Source organism: Somniosus microcephalus, chromosome 20, assembly GCF_052327205.1.
Source record: "Somniosus microcephalus isolate GS21.2 chromosome 20, FLI_Smic_1.0, whole genome shotgun sequence".
Classification (NCBI taxonomy): Eukaryota; Metazoa; Chordata; class Chondrichthyes; order Squaliformes; family Somniosidae; genus Somniosus; species Somniosus microcephalus.
Window position 1 is genome coordinate 19,894,473 of NC_141006.1, and position 12,574 is coordinate 19,907,046.

Consider the following 12,574-nt stretch of genomic DNA (forward strand, 5'->3'; position numbering starts at 1 on the left):
CCCTGTCGATCTGGGCATAGTTACGCTCAGCTGAGTACAATGAGCGTGATGCAAAAGCTATCGGCCGCTCCGAGCCATCAGGGAATCTATGCAATAATACCGCTCCTACGCCGTAAGGGGATGCATCACACGCCAGTCTGATTGGCAGTGATGGGTTGTAATGAGCCAAAACTTCCTTGGACGTGATCAAGCCTTTGCATTTATGGAAGGCACGTTTACAGTCTTCGCTCCATTTCCAAATTACTCCTGTTTGTAGCAGTTCGTTAAGAGGGTGCAGAACAGTTGCTAAGTTCGGTAAAAATTTATGATAGTAATTTATCAATCCCGGGAACGACCTTAATTGTGAGACATTTTCAGGTGCTGGGACTTTTATGACCGTTTCAATTTTTTCAGGTGACTTATGCAACCCTTCTTCATTAATTATATGGCCACAATATGATATTTGTTTCTGGAAAAATTCGCATTTGGGCCGATTTGCTCGTAGGCCCCGTTCTCTCAGCCTAGTGAGCACCTGCTCCAAATTGGCAAGGTGCTCGTTGTCGTTTTCTCCTGTTACAAGGATGTCGTCTAGGTAGCATTGAGTCCCCGGAATCCCTTGCAGGACTTGCTCCATAGCTCTTTGCCAGATAGCTGGAGCTGATGCTACTCCGAAAACCAGTCGATTGTACTGGTACAGGCCTTTGTGTGTGTTTATCGTGAGATACTTTTCAGAGGCCTCCTCAACCTCCATCTGTAGATATGCCTGTGCCAAGTCAATTTTGGTGAAACGTTTCCCTCCGGATAGTGAGGCGAAAATATCTTCTATCCTCGGAAGAGGATACTGTACCGTGTGAAGGACCGGGTTTACAGTCACCTTGAAGTCCCCACAGATGCGAATTTTTCTCTGTTCTTCAGATTATCATTATTCAACGTTTTCTTCATGACCGGGACGATGGGTGTTGCCCACTCACTCCAATCTATCTTGGATAACACGCCTGCCTTTTCCAAATTCTCCAGCTCTGCCTCGACTGCTGGACGAATTGCGTATGGCACCGGCCTTGCCTTAAAAAACTTGGGAATTGCCGCATCTTCCACTTTAATTGAGGCGGTGACGCCTTTCAAGGTTCCTAGTTCCTGTTAAAACACTTCTTTGGTGTTGGCCAAGATGTCTTTTAATCGTTCAGGTATGACATCATCACAATTTTTTTTCTTACTGGTCACCGTCAGTGCCTGAATGGAGTGCCAGTCTAAACGTATCTTCCTGATCCATTCACGTCCCAACAGCGGTGGACCACCATCTTGCAGAACGTATAAATACAACTTCTGTATTTCCTTGCCGTTGTATACAACAGGCACCCTTATTTTCCCTCTGGGGTATACTTTCTGCCCCGTATATGTTTTCAAGATAATGGATGTGTCTTTCAAAGGTATATGCGGAAATAGCCGCTCGTAATCCCGTCGACTTATGACGGTCAGAGCTGATCCTGTATCTAGCTCCATTTTAACTGGGGACCCCGCTATCATGAGGGTAACCCAAATGGTCTGGTAATCTTCTTTGGCAATTACATTATGTAATTTGAGACAGCTTAGTCTCTTGTTTCCGGAGTCGCTATCGCTCTTCTGGTCTTCAGAGCTACTGTCCGCCATCATTTGTACCTTTCTGTACTGTTCTTTATTGATTTTTTTTCTGTCAGTGGATTTTTTGTTTCCAGATCGGCATACACGTGCAATGTGTCCCATCTTTCCGCATTGCCTGCATGCTTTGTCCTTGAACCAGCAGTCCCTCTGGTCATGGGTGGATCTGCCACAGCGATAACATCTCTCGAAACCCTGTGTCATTTCATGGGTGCCGAAGTCCTGTGGCTTTTGTTGTATCTCTGCAGCTCCTCTTGCTGCTGCTTCGTATGATACAGCCACACTGAAAGCCTTGTCCAATGTCAAATCTTTCTCAGAAAGTAGCCTTTTCTGTGTTCCTTCACTTAGGAGACCGCAGACGAATTTGTCTCAAAGAGAATCTGCCAGTCCTGCCCCGAATTGGCAGTGCTTTGACAGCTTCCTTAATTCGGTGAGGTAATCAGCGTTACTTTCATTCTTGTGCTGATTCCTCCTGAAGAATTTGAATCGTTCCGCTATCAGCAGCGGTGTTGGGTTTAAGTGCACCTGTAGGGTATCAACAATCGCCTTAAAATTCTTGTCCATCGGTTTGGCTGGAGTGATTAAGTTTCGTAACAGCCCGTATGTCCTTGCGCCCATTAGATTTAGAAGTACCGATGCCTTTTTATCATCCTCTATTTCATTCGCTGTGCAATATACCTCCACTCTTTCCACATATGTGGTCCAATCCTCTATAACACTATCGAAAGCAGTAATATTGCCAGTCTTAGGCATCCTGAAAAAAAAATGGCGCCTCCCGCGCTTTTCTTTCTTCCCTGCCGAGAAAAAATGGCGCCTCCCGTGCTTTCCCGCCACTGCCGCTGCTGGCAACGCTGTTCTCCGCAGTTTTTATTTATACAGATATTTTTTTTTAATAGCCTACAAAGGCCAACATACCATTTGCCTTTTTAACCGCCTGCTGCACCTGTATGCTTACCTTCAGCGACTGGTGCACAAGGACTCCCAGGTCTCGTTGCACTTCCCCTTCTCCCAATTTATTGCCATTCAGATAATAATCTGCCTCCCTGTTTTTGCCACCAAAGTGGATAACCTCACATTTATCCACGTTATATTGCATCTGCCATGCTTCTTTCTGCCCAATCACCCAACCTGTCCAAATCATCCTGGAGTTTCTCGGCATCCTCCTCACAGCATACACGCCCACCCAGCTTTGTGTCATCTGCAAACTTGGAGATATTACATCTAGTTCCCTTGTCTAGATCATTAATATATATTGTGAATAGCTGGGGTCCAAGGACCGATCCCTGTGGTACCCCACTAGTCACTGCCTGCCACTCGGAAAAAGACCCGTTTATTCCAACTCTTTGCTTTCTGTCTGCCAACCAGTTCTCTATCCAAGTCAATACCTTGCCCCCAATCCCATGTGCCTTAACTTTACACGCTAATCTCTTATGCGGGACCTTATCAAAAGCCTTCTGAAAGTCCAAATACACCACATCCACTGGTTCTCCCTTATCTATTTTACCAGTTACATCCTCAAAAAATTCCAGTAGATTAGTCAAGCACGATTTACCTTTTGTAAATCCATGTTGACTTTGTCCGATCCTGTCACTGTTTTCCAAGTGCTCTGCTATTACATCTTTTATAATGGACTCTAGCATTTTCCCCACTACCGATGTCAGGCTTACCGGTCTGTAATTCCCCGTTTTCTCTCTACCACCTTTTTTGAATAGTGGGGTAACATTAGCTACCCTCCAATCCATGGGTACTGTTCCAGATTCCATCGAATGTTGGAAGATGGCCAGCAATGCATCTACTATTTCTAGGGCCACTTCCTTAAGTACCCTAGGATGTAGATTATCAGGTCCTGGGGATTTGTCGGCCTTCAATCCCGTCAATTTCCCTAACACCATTTCCCTACAAATACTGATTTCTTTCAGTTCCTCCCTTTCATCAGGCTCTGTGTTTAGTACTACAGCCATACCCTCTGCCTCCACCAGAAACTCTCCTTTTTGGTCCCACCCTTCCTTCAACTACCCTGCTATATAAATGCAAGTTGCTGTTGTTGTTGTTGAATTATTCCGTACTGTCTGCTTCCACCGTCTCCCTAGGGAGCCTGCTCCGTAGATTCACCACTCACTGACTGAACTGTTTCTGCAGGTTAGTTTTGAATTTATCCCCCTTTAAGCGCAGGTGGTGTACATAAGAACATAAAAACATAAGAAATAGGAGCAGGAGTCGGCCATTCGGCCCCTCGAGCCTGCCCCGTCATTCGATAAGATCATGGCTGATCTGATCTTGGCCTCAACTCCACTTCCCTGCCCACTCCCCATAACCCTTGACTCCCTTATCGTTCAAAAATCTGTCTAACTCCACCTCGAATATATTCAATGACTCCGCCTCCACAGCTCTCTGGAGTAGAGAATTCCAAAGATTCACGACCCTCTGAGAGAAGAAATTCCTCCTCATCTCTGTCTTAAATGGGCGACCCCTTATTCTGAAACTATGCCCCCTAGTTCTAGATTCCTCCACGAGGGGAAACATCCTCCCTGCATCTACCCTGTCAAGCCCCTTCAGAATCTTATATGTTTCAATAAGATCACCTCTCATTCTTCTAAACTGCAATGTGCTCTGGTTCTACTGCTCTGGACAAGGTGAAACAGCTTGTCACAGTCTACATTATCCAGTCCCTTTAGCCCTAAAAACAGCAATCATACCACCTTTCAACCTTCTCTTTTCCAGTGAGAACATGCCCAATTTACATAATCACCCCTCATAGTTCAATTCCTCCATCCCCTCAGTCATTCTGGTTGCACTATTCTTTGCCCTTTCAATAGCTGCAATATCCTTTTTGTACTGTGGCGATCAGAACTGTACACAGGTTTCCGCCGTGGTTACACTGGATGATTGGGGACATTCCAAGTGACTATCTCCTCGAAGAGGTGACATTTTTTTTTTATAAACTCCAATATAGGAACATACAAGTTACCCAACAGAGCAAGAACAGGGTTAAAAATTCTACATCTCTCACTCTCAGCCTGTGCCAGGAGTGGCCACAGTAGAATATTTACCCCAATCTGCTCTTGATAATCAATACATTACAATAGTCTTTCAGATGAGATGTTAAACCAGAGGCCCAGCTGCCCTCTCAGGTGTATTTAAAAGGTCCCATGGCATTATTTCAAAGAAGAGCAAGGGAGTTATCCCCAGTGCCCAATACAGGAAACTTTGGTTTATCCGGAGGTTGTATGTCCGGAAACCTCGATCCACCGGCCAAAATCAGGAGCCGTTTTGTTTGGTTTTTTTCTTCTCGTGGCTTTTTTTTCAACAGTCATGCTCTGCAAAGTCTCTCTGAAGTTGTTGCTAAGCTACAGAGATGCTTCCAAGGTACAGGCCGACTGTTTAGAAGCTGTTGCTAAGCAACAGTGTTTGTTGCCAGATACGGAGGTTTTTTTCTTCTCGTGGCTTTTTTTTCAACAGTCAGGCTCTGCAAAGTCTCTCTGAAGCTGTTGCTAAGCTACAGAGACGCTTCCTAGGTACGGGCCGACTGTTTAGAAGCTGTTGCTAAGCAACAGTGTTTGTTGCCAGATACGGAGCTGAAAACCTCCGTATGCTTCAACATTAGTGTTGGTTGGTCCGGCAGTTTTGATAGATCGGCAACAGCTCGGTCCCGTCGGTGCCGGATATAACAAAGTTTCCTGTATGTATCCCTCAACCAACATCACTAAAAAACAGATTACCCGGTCATTATCACATTGCTGTTTGTGGGAGCTTGCTGTGCGCAAATTGGCTGCTGCGTTTCCTACATTACAACAGTGACTACACTTCAAAAGTACTTCACTGGCTGTAAAGCTCTTTGGGAGGTTTTGAAAGCCGCTCTATAAATGCAGTTCTTTCTTTACAACTGAGTAACAGCATAACACACACATCAGCAACAGATTAGCTGATGTCTGGTCATACTGGTCTGCAGGTCCCTTGCTTGGCAGACACCACGTCATTGCTAAAAGTGACTGCGTAGCAAATATTATACAGATGTAACATATTGTTGAGGCACACAGAGGCAGTGATGTCCCACCAACCTGATGACGTTAACGTTGCCTTGGCGGCCACATATTTAAATGCCTCTGAAGGCCAGCAGTCACTGCTAATCGTGCGTATTTTGTGTCAGTATAATTGCTTTGACCCACTTAGACAAGGATGGAGAGCGGTTTTATCACTCTCAGCTCATCCCTGGAGATTATTGTAGTGGAGAATGCTTCTGATAAGGCATTTGTTTTGCAGTTGCCCAAAAGGAAATGTCAGGAACTTTGTGCCTCTGCACACACAGCTATCATAACACAGTGCTGAAGGCAGGTGTGGTGGCAGGGGTGGGGCGGTGTGGGGTTTGGTGGGGGGAGGGGGGTCTGTGCTGGAAGGAGCTCACATCAAACAAACCCCTCACTAGATCGCCTTCCTGATACAATGCTGGACATTAATCAGAGACAATGGAAACACATCGAGAGACAAATGCAGAATGCAGCAAGATTACTCGAGAGGAGACACCATTATTTTATATTTGTAAGAGGTGAAATCAAGTTTTTTTGTTTTACAATCAGCCTCAGCTCCAAACACTCCAAGCATTGAATGGTGGGCTGGTCCTGTGGAAGCTATTGTCTATTGGTAGTGAGGGGGGTGAGGCCACCTCATCTCGATAAAGACTTTAAGCCTCTCTGTCTGGCGCTGTGCCAATATGGCTCCTGTGGCAGGAATTTCTGGAATGTGGTTTAATTAGAAGCTCCCGCAATAGTCGGTGGCCTCATTGATGCAGATGCTTGCGGGAAGAACAAAGGCCCGGAAGGACAGGAAGAGAAGGGCCGAGGAAATTAAAAATAAATGACGTTTGAAAGGCATCAAGAAAGGGTCGGCACCAGAGCCATTTGATCCAGTTTTTATTCCATTCCTCAATGGGTCGGTCTGCTTGAGTGGTTATTCTCAAGAGACCAGTAGTAAAAAACAATCAGTGGCTTTATCAGTTGTGAGTGCATGATGATAAAATATTCTGCATTTGACCTCTGGCATTGGGAAGAAATACATGAGGATGGTACAGAGAGCTAGATTCCAATGGGCCCACTCCTCATGTATGCTGGGAGGGCAAGACTGTGGATTCTGTTGTGTATGTACCTTTAAGAGAATAACTGGTCTCAGACTGCAGTACCGGCAGTGACCACCCCTGTATAAAAGGCGCTAGAGAGCCTCTGTTGTTTAGTTTTGTTTATGCCTTTCACCAGTAAAGATCTGTTTGTTTTCTCTCCTGCTAGTCCGTGTCTCAATCATTCACGGACTTAACATTGGCGACAAGTTAGAAACGAACTTACCTGCAACTCAGCAGCAGCTCCGACGACGTCATTGAAGGTCGGAGCCAGAAGAAAGAAAAAAATAAAAGAAAAGAAATAGGCCATTGAAACTCGAGAAACGGGCGTCGACCGTCAATCATCGATTTCAAAACTTGCAGGAGAGACTGTCCAGAGCCAGGCTGGGTTCCTCGGTCCGTGGTTTCCCAGCTAATCGGGCTGGTGGCAGGTAGTGCTCTGATCCTTCCTGGGCTGCGGCGGGCTGAAGCTCGATTGGGTGGCTTTTCAACGGGGCCGGGCAGCGAGTCTGGAAGCAAGGAGAGAGAGAGAGGGTGGAGCATACAGGGCGTGGCCGGTGTTTCGAAGCTGGGCAGCGTTCGGACCGCAGAAGAGGGAGGGAAGTGTCCCAGAGGGTCCGCTCCATGACGGGAAAATAATAAAAGAAAAAGAATACGCGCAAGAAACCGTGGAAAGCAGCGCTAACAACAGCGGGGAAGAAGGAAAAGCGCGGGAGGCGCCATTTTGTTAAATCGGAGAAGAAGGCAAAGCGCGGGAGGCGCCATTTTAGATTTGCAAGATGCCGAAGACTGGCTGTATCACTGCTTTTGATAATACATTAGAGGACTGGACCACGTATGTGGAAAGAGTCGAGGTATATTTCGAGGCAAACGATATAGCGGAGGGGAAAAAGGCATCGATATTGTTAAACTTAATGGGCGCTAGAACGTACGGCCTATTGCGGGACCTGATTACTCCAGCCAAACCGAAGGCGAAGAGTTTTAACGAAATTGTTGCTGTTCTACAGGAGCACTTAAACCCTGCACTGCTGTTGATAGCAGAAAGATTTAAATTCCACAGGAGAACTCAGCACAAAGATGAGAGCAATGCTGAGTATCTTACGGAACTACGCAAGCTATCAAAGCACTGCCAGTTCGGAGCAGGACTGGCAGATACCCTACGGGACAAATTTGTCTGTGGACTCCTGAGTGAAGGAACACAGAAGAAGTTACTCGCAGAAAAAGAGCTGACGCTAGATAAGGCTTTCAGCGTGGCAGTATCATATGAAGCAGCAGCCAGGGGAGCTGCAGAAATTCAACAAAAACCACAGGAATACGGCACCCACGAAATGACACGGGGATTTGCAAAATGTTATCGCTGCGGCAGAACTAACCATGACCAGAAGGACTGCTGGTCCAAAGACAAAATATGCAGACAATGCGGGAAGATTGGACACATTGCACGAGTTTGTAGGTCTGGGAAGAAGACCAGCGACAACAAAAAGGCTACTAAGGAACCGTACAAGAACGTACAAAAGATGACGGACAGTAGTTCCGAAGACCAGATGAGCGATAGTGAATCCGGAAACAGAAGACTAAGCTGTCTCAAACTTCACAATGTAATCGCAAAAGAGGATCACCGAACCATTTGGGTCACTCTCACGATAGCAGGGTCCCAAGTTAAAATGGAATTGGATACAGGATCAGCGCTAACCGTCATGAATCGACGAGACTACGAGCGGCTATTTTCACACATACCCTTGAGAGAGACATCCATCATCTTGACGACGTATACGGGGCAAAAAGTACACCCCAGAGGAAAAATAAGGGTGCCTGTCGAATACAATGGCAAGAAAATACGGAAATTGTATCTACACATACTACCAAATGGTGGACCACCGTTATTGGGACGGGAATGGGTCAGGAAGATAAACTTAGATTGGCATTCCATTCATGCAATGACGGTGGACGGTAAAAAAGATGAAGACGTCACTCCTGGACGATTGTCAACAATCTTAGCTAACGCCAAAGAGGTATTTCAACAAGAACTGGGCACGCTTAAAGGCGTAACCGCCTCGATAAAAATAGAAGAGAATGCAGTTCCCAAGTTTTTCAAAGCGAGACCGGTACCATATGCAATTCGCCCAGCCGTCGAGGCAGAGCTGGAGAATCTGGAGAAGGCGGGCGTGTTGTCTAAGGTCGATTGGAGCGAGTGGGCGACACCCATCGTTCCTGTCATGAAGAAAACGTTAACCAATAAGTCCGGAGAGCCAAGGAAGATTCGCATCTGTGGGGATTTCAAGGTGACGGTGAACCCTGTCCTTCGCACAGTACAATATCCTCTTCCAAGGATAGAAGACATCTTCGCCTCACTGTCTGGAGGGAAGCGTTTTACAAAAATTGACCTAGCACAAGCATATTTGCAGATGGAGGTTGAAGAGTCCTCTAGGAAGTATCTCACGATAAACACTCACAAAGGTCTTTACCAGTATCATCGATTGGTATTCGGAGTAGCATCGGCTCCGGCGATATGGCAAAGAGCGATGGAACAAGTCCTGCAAGGGATTCCGGGGACTCAGTGTTACTTGGACGACATCCTTGTAACAGGTGAAGATGACAGTGAACACCTTAACAACCTAGAACAGGTGCTCACTAGACTACGGGAACATGGGCTGCGAGCCAACCGCCCCAAGTGCGAATTTTTAAAGAAACAGATATCATATTGTGGCCACGTGATTGATGAAGAGGGGTTACATAAGTCCCCTGACAAAATTGAAGCGGTTGTTAAGGCCCCAGCGCCTGAAAATGTGTCGCAGCTGAGGTCATTCCTCAGGTTGGTGAATTACTATCATAAGTTTTTGCCGAATTTGTCGACAATTCTGCACCCACTGAACGCCCTGCTACGAACGGGGGTAGCATGGAAATGGAGCGATGATTGTAAGCGTGCTTCTCAGAAGAGTAAGGACTTAATCACTTCAAAGGAAGTATTGGCTCACTACAACCCAGCACTGCCAATCAGGCTGGCGTGTGATGCGTCTCCCTACGGCATTGGGGCGGTACTGTCACATAAATTCCTTGATGGTTCGGAGAGGCTGATAGCTTTTGCGTCACGCTCGTTAACTTCTGCCGAGCATAACTACGCCCAGATTGACAGAGAGGCCCTCAGCCTAGTGTGGGGGGTGAAGAAGTTCAATCACTATCTGCACGGTCAAAAATTTGCTCCACCAACCGATCATCAAGCTCTTGTCTCCATTTTCAACCCTCAGAAGGGCGTACCGATAATGACAGCACAACGGCTGCAGAGATGTTCCCTTTTCCTAGGGGCACACCAATATGACATCGAGTACAAAGGAACTAAACAGCATGGAAATGCTGATGGATTGTCACGTCTACTGTTGCCGACGGTGGAAGAAGAAGACCTTTCAGTGGATCCAATGGAGTTATTCCACTCAACCATAGTCGAATGTCTCCCTGTGACGAATGCAAACATAGAAAAGGAAACACGGAATGACCCGACACTATCACGGGTCTATGATTTAACGGTGAAGGGATGGCCAGCACATGGCGAACCACTGCTGCCAGCATTCTCGCCGAGAAGAGAACAGCTGTCAGTGTGCAGAGGAACCTTGATGTGTGGATCCAGAGTAGTAATTCCACCTAAGTTGACGGATAGAGTGCTCAATGAGCTTCATGAGGGTCATCTGGGTGGGGTAAAAATGAAGAGCTTAGCCAGAGCGTTTGTGTGGTGGCCGGGAATCGATAGAGAAATCAAAGAGATGACCAAGAGCTGTGCAGGATGCCAGAAGGTCCAAAACGCCCCACCACAAGCTCCTCTGCATCCATGGGAGTGGCCCTCATCTCCATGGCAAAGGGTGCACATTGATTTTGCTGGTCCCTTCATGGACTCGATGTTTTTAATTGCGGTGGATGCACATTCAAAGTGGCCAGAGGTAATAAAAATGTCCTCAACCACCACGGAAAAAACTATCACAGTCTTACGAACCATATTCGCCAGGAATGGGCTGCCTGAACAGATTTGCTCTGACAATGGACCACAGTTTGTGTCTGAAGAGTTCCGGAGGTTCTTAAAGAACAATGGTGTTAAGCATTACACATCTGCCCCATATCATCCAGCCACTAATGGATTGGCTGAGAGGTTTGTCCAAACATTCAAGGCTACCAGGGCAATGTGTAATGAAGATATACCCCTACAACACAAGGTGGACAACTTCTTGTTTGCCTACCGGAATGCGACACATGCGGTTACCAACCAAACTCCAGCCATGATGTTCTTCAATCGAAGGCTACGATGCCGCTTGGATTTGGTTAAGCCAAACATCCGAAGAGATGTGGAGAACAGGCAGTTTCAGAATATGAATGAAAGGCCGACCAGGAGTTTTAAGATAGGTCAACCAGTTTTGGCCCAGGACTACCGCACTGAGAAATGGCAGCCAGGAACAATTTGTACACGACAAGGACCTCTCATGTATACCGTGGATGTTGGGGAGAGCATTGTAAGACGCCATGCTGACCAGATTCTAGAGTCACTGGAAAACGTCAACTCCACACCACGATCTGATACACCTGGTAATGAAATCGACGTTCCAATTGCAGCTACCGCAGAACCGGTAATATTGGAAGCAGATGAACCAAACAATGACATTGATTCCGACTCAACATTGCCAGAAGAACCTGATACCCCAAAGAGGCGTTATCCAGACAGAATCAGGAAGCCTCCTCAAAGACTGAACTTATAATTGCTTAAACTTAACCAATGTATCTAGCAACAGTAATTGTGATTGTAATTCGTTATCATTAGTTGTTAAATGAATGTTATGTACTGTTTATCTAAAAGGGGAGGAATTGTTGTGTATGTACCTTTAAGAGAATAACTGGTCTCAGACTGCAGTACCGGCAGTGACCACCCCTGTATGAAAGGCGCTAGAGAGCCTCTGTTGTTTAGTTTCGTTTATGCCTTTCAACAGTAAAGATCTGTTTGTTTTCTCTCCTGCTAGTCCGTGTCTCAATCATTCACGGACTTAACAGATTCCCTGTCCATAACACGCAACAGGCTCTTGCTCTGCTCTAGGAGTGGGCACGTTGGGATATTCACCCCAAAGTGAGTGATATCACACCCAACGTGCACATGTAACCCTTGCAAAGGAATTTTTTGTTTGCACAGTAATGCAAGGCCGGGAATCACTGATGAATGCTTAACATGTTCCTGTGCCAACTAATTTAAAGGAAGTGTTAAACCATCTAAAATAAACTTTTAAAGAAAATAATCATAGATAAGAAAAGCCGGCTCCATTGAAGTCAATACCTCCAGAACCCGAACAGTCCCGTCTCAGCATTCCACGAGGTGTCGATCACCCTCATTGTTTTTGGCTGTTCTTTCTTGTGCTATTTGTTTTAAATTTACTTTCCACTTATTTAAATTGATGTCCTCTGGAAATATTTTACTGATTTTCATGTTCTGCATTTACGTTCTCTATTTACATAGCTCAATGTGGTCTTCACCATCTTCCTAATAAACTGTAAAGCTCAAACCTCTCTAGAAAGAAAGAACTTGCAGTACTTTAAGAGAAGGAGTGCTGCCTTTAGGACAAGGGGTGGCCTGTTTGGGAGGAGTGTGTTTGGGAGGAGTGTGTTTGGGAGGAGTGTCTTTGGGAGGAGTGTGTTTGGGAGGGGGAGTGTGTTTGGGAGGAGTGTGTTTGGGAGGGGGAGTGTGTTTGGGAGGAGCGTGTTTGGGAGGAGTGTGTTTGGGAGGAGTGTCTTTGGGAGGAGTGTGTTTGGGAGGGGGAGTGTGTTTGGGAGGAGTGTGTTTGGGAGGGGGAGTGTGTTTGGGAGGAGTGTGTTTGGGAGGAGTGTGTT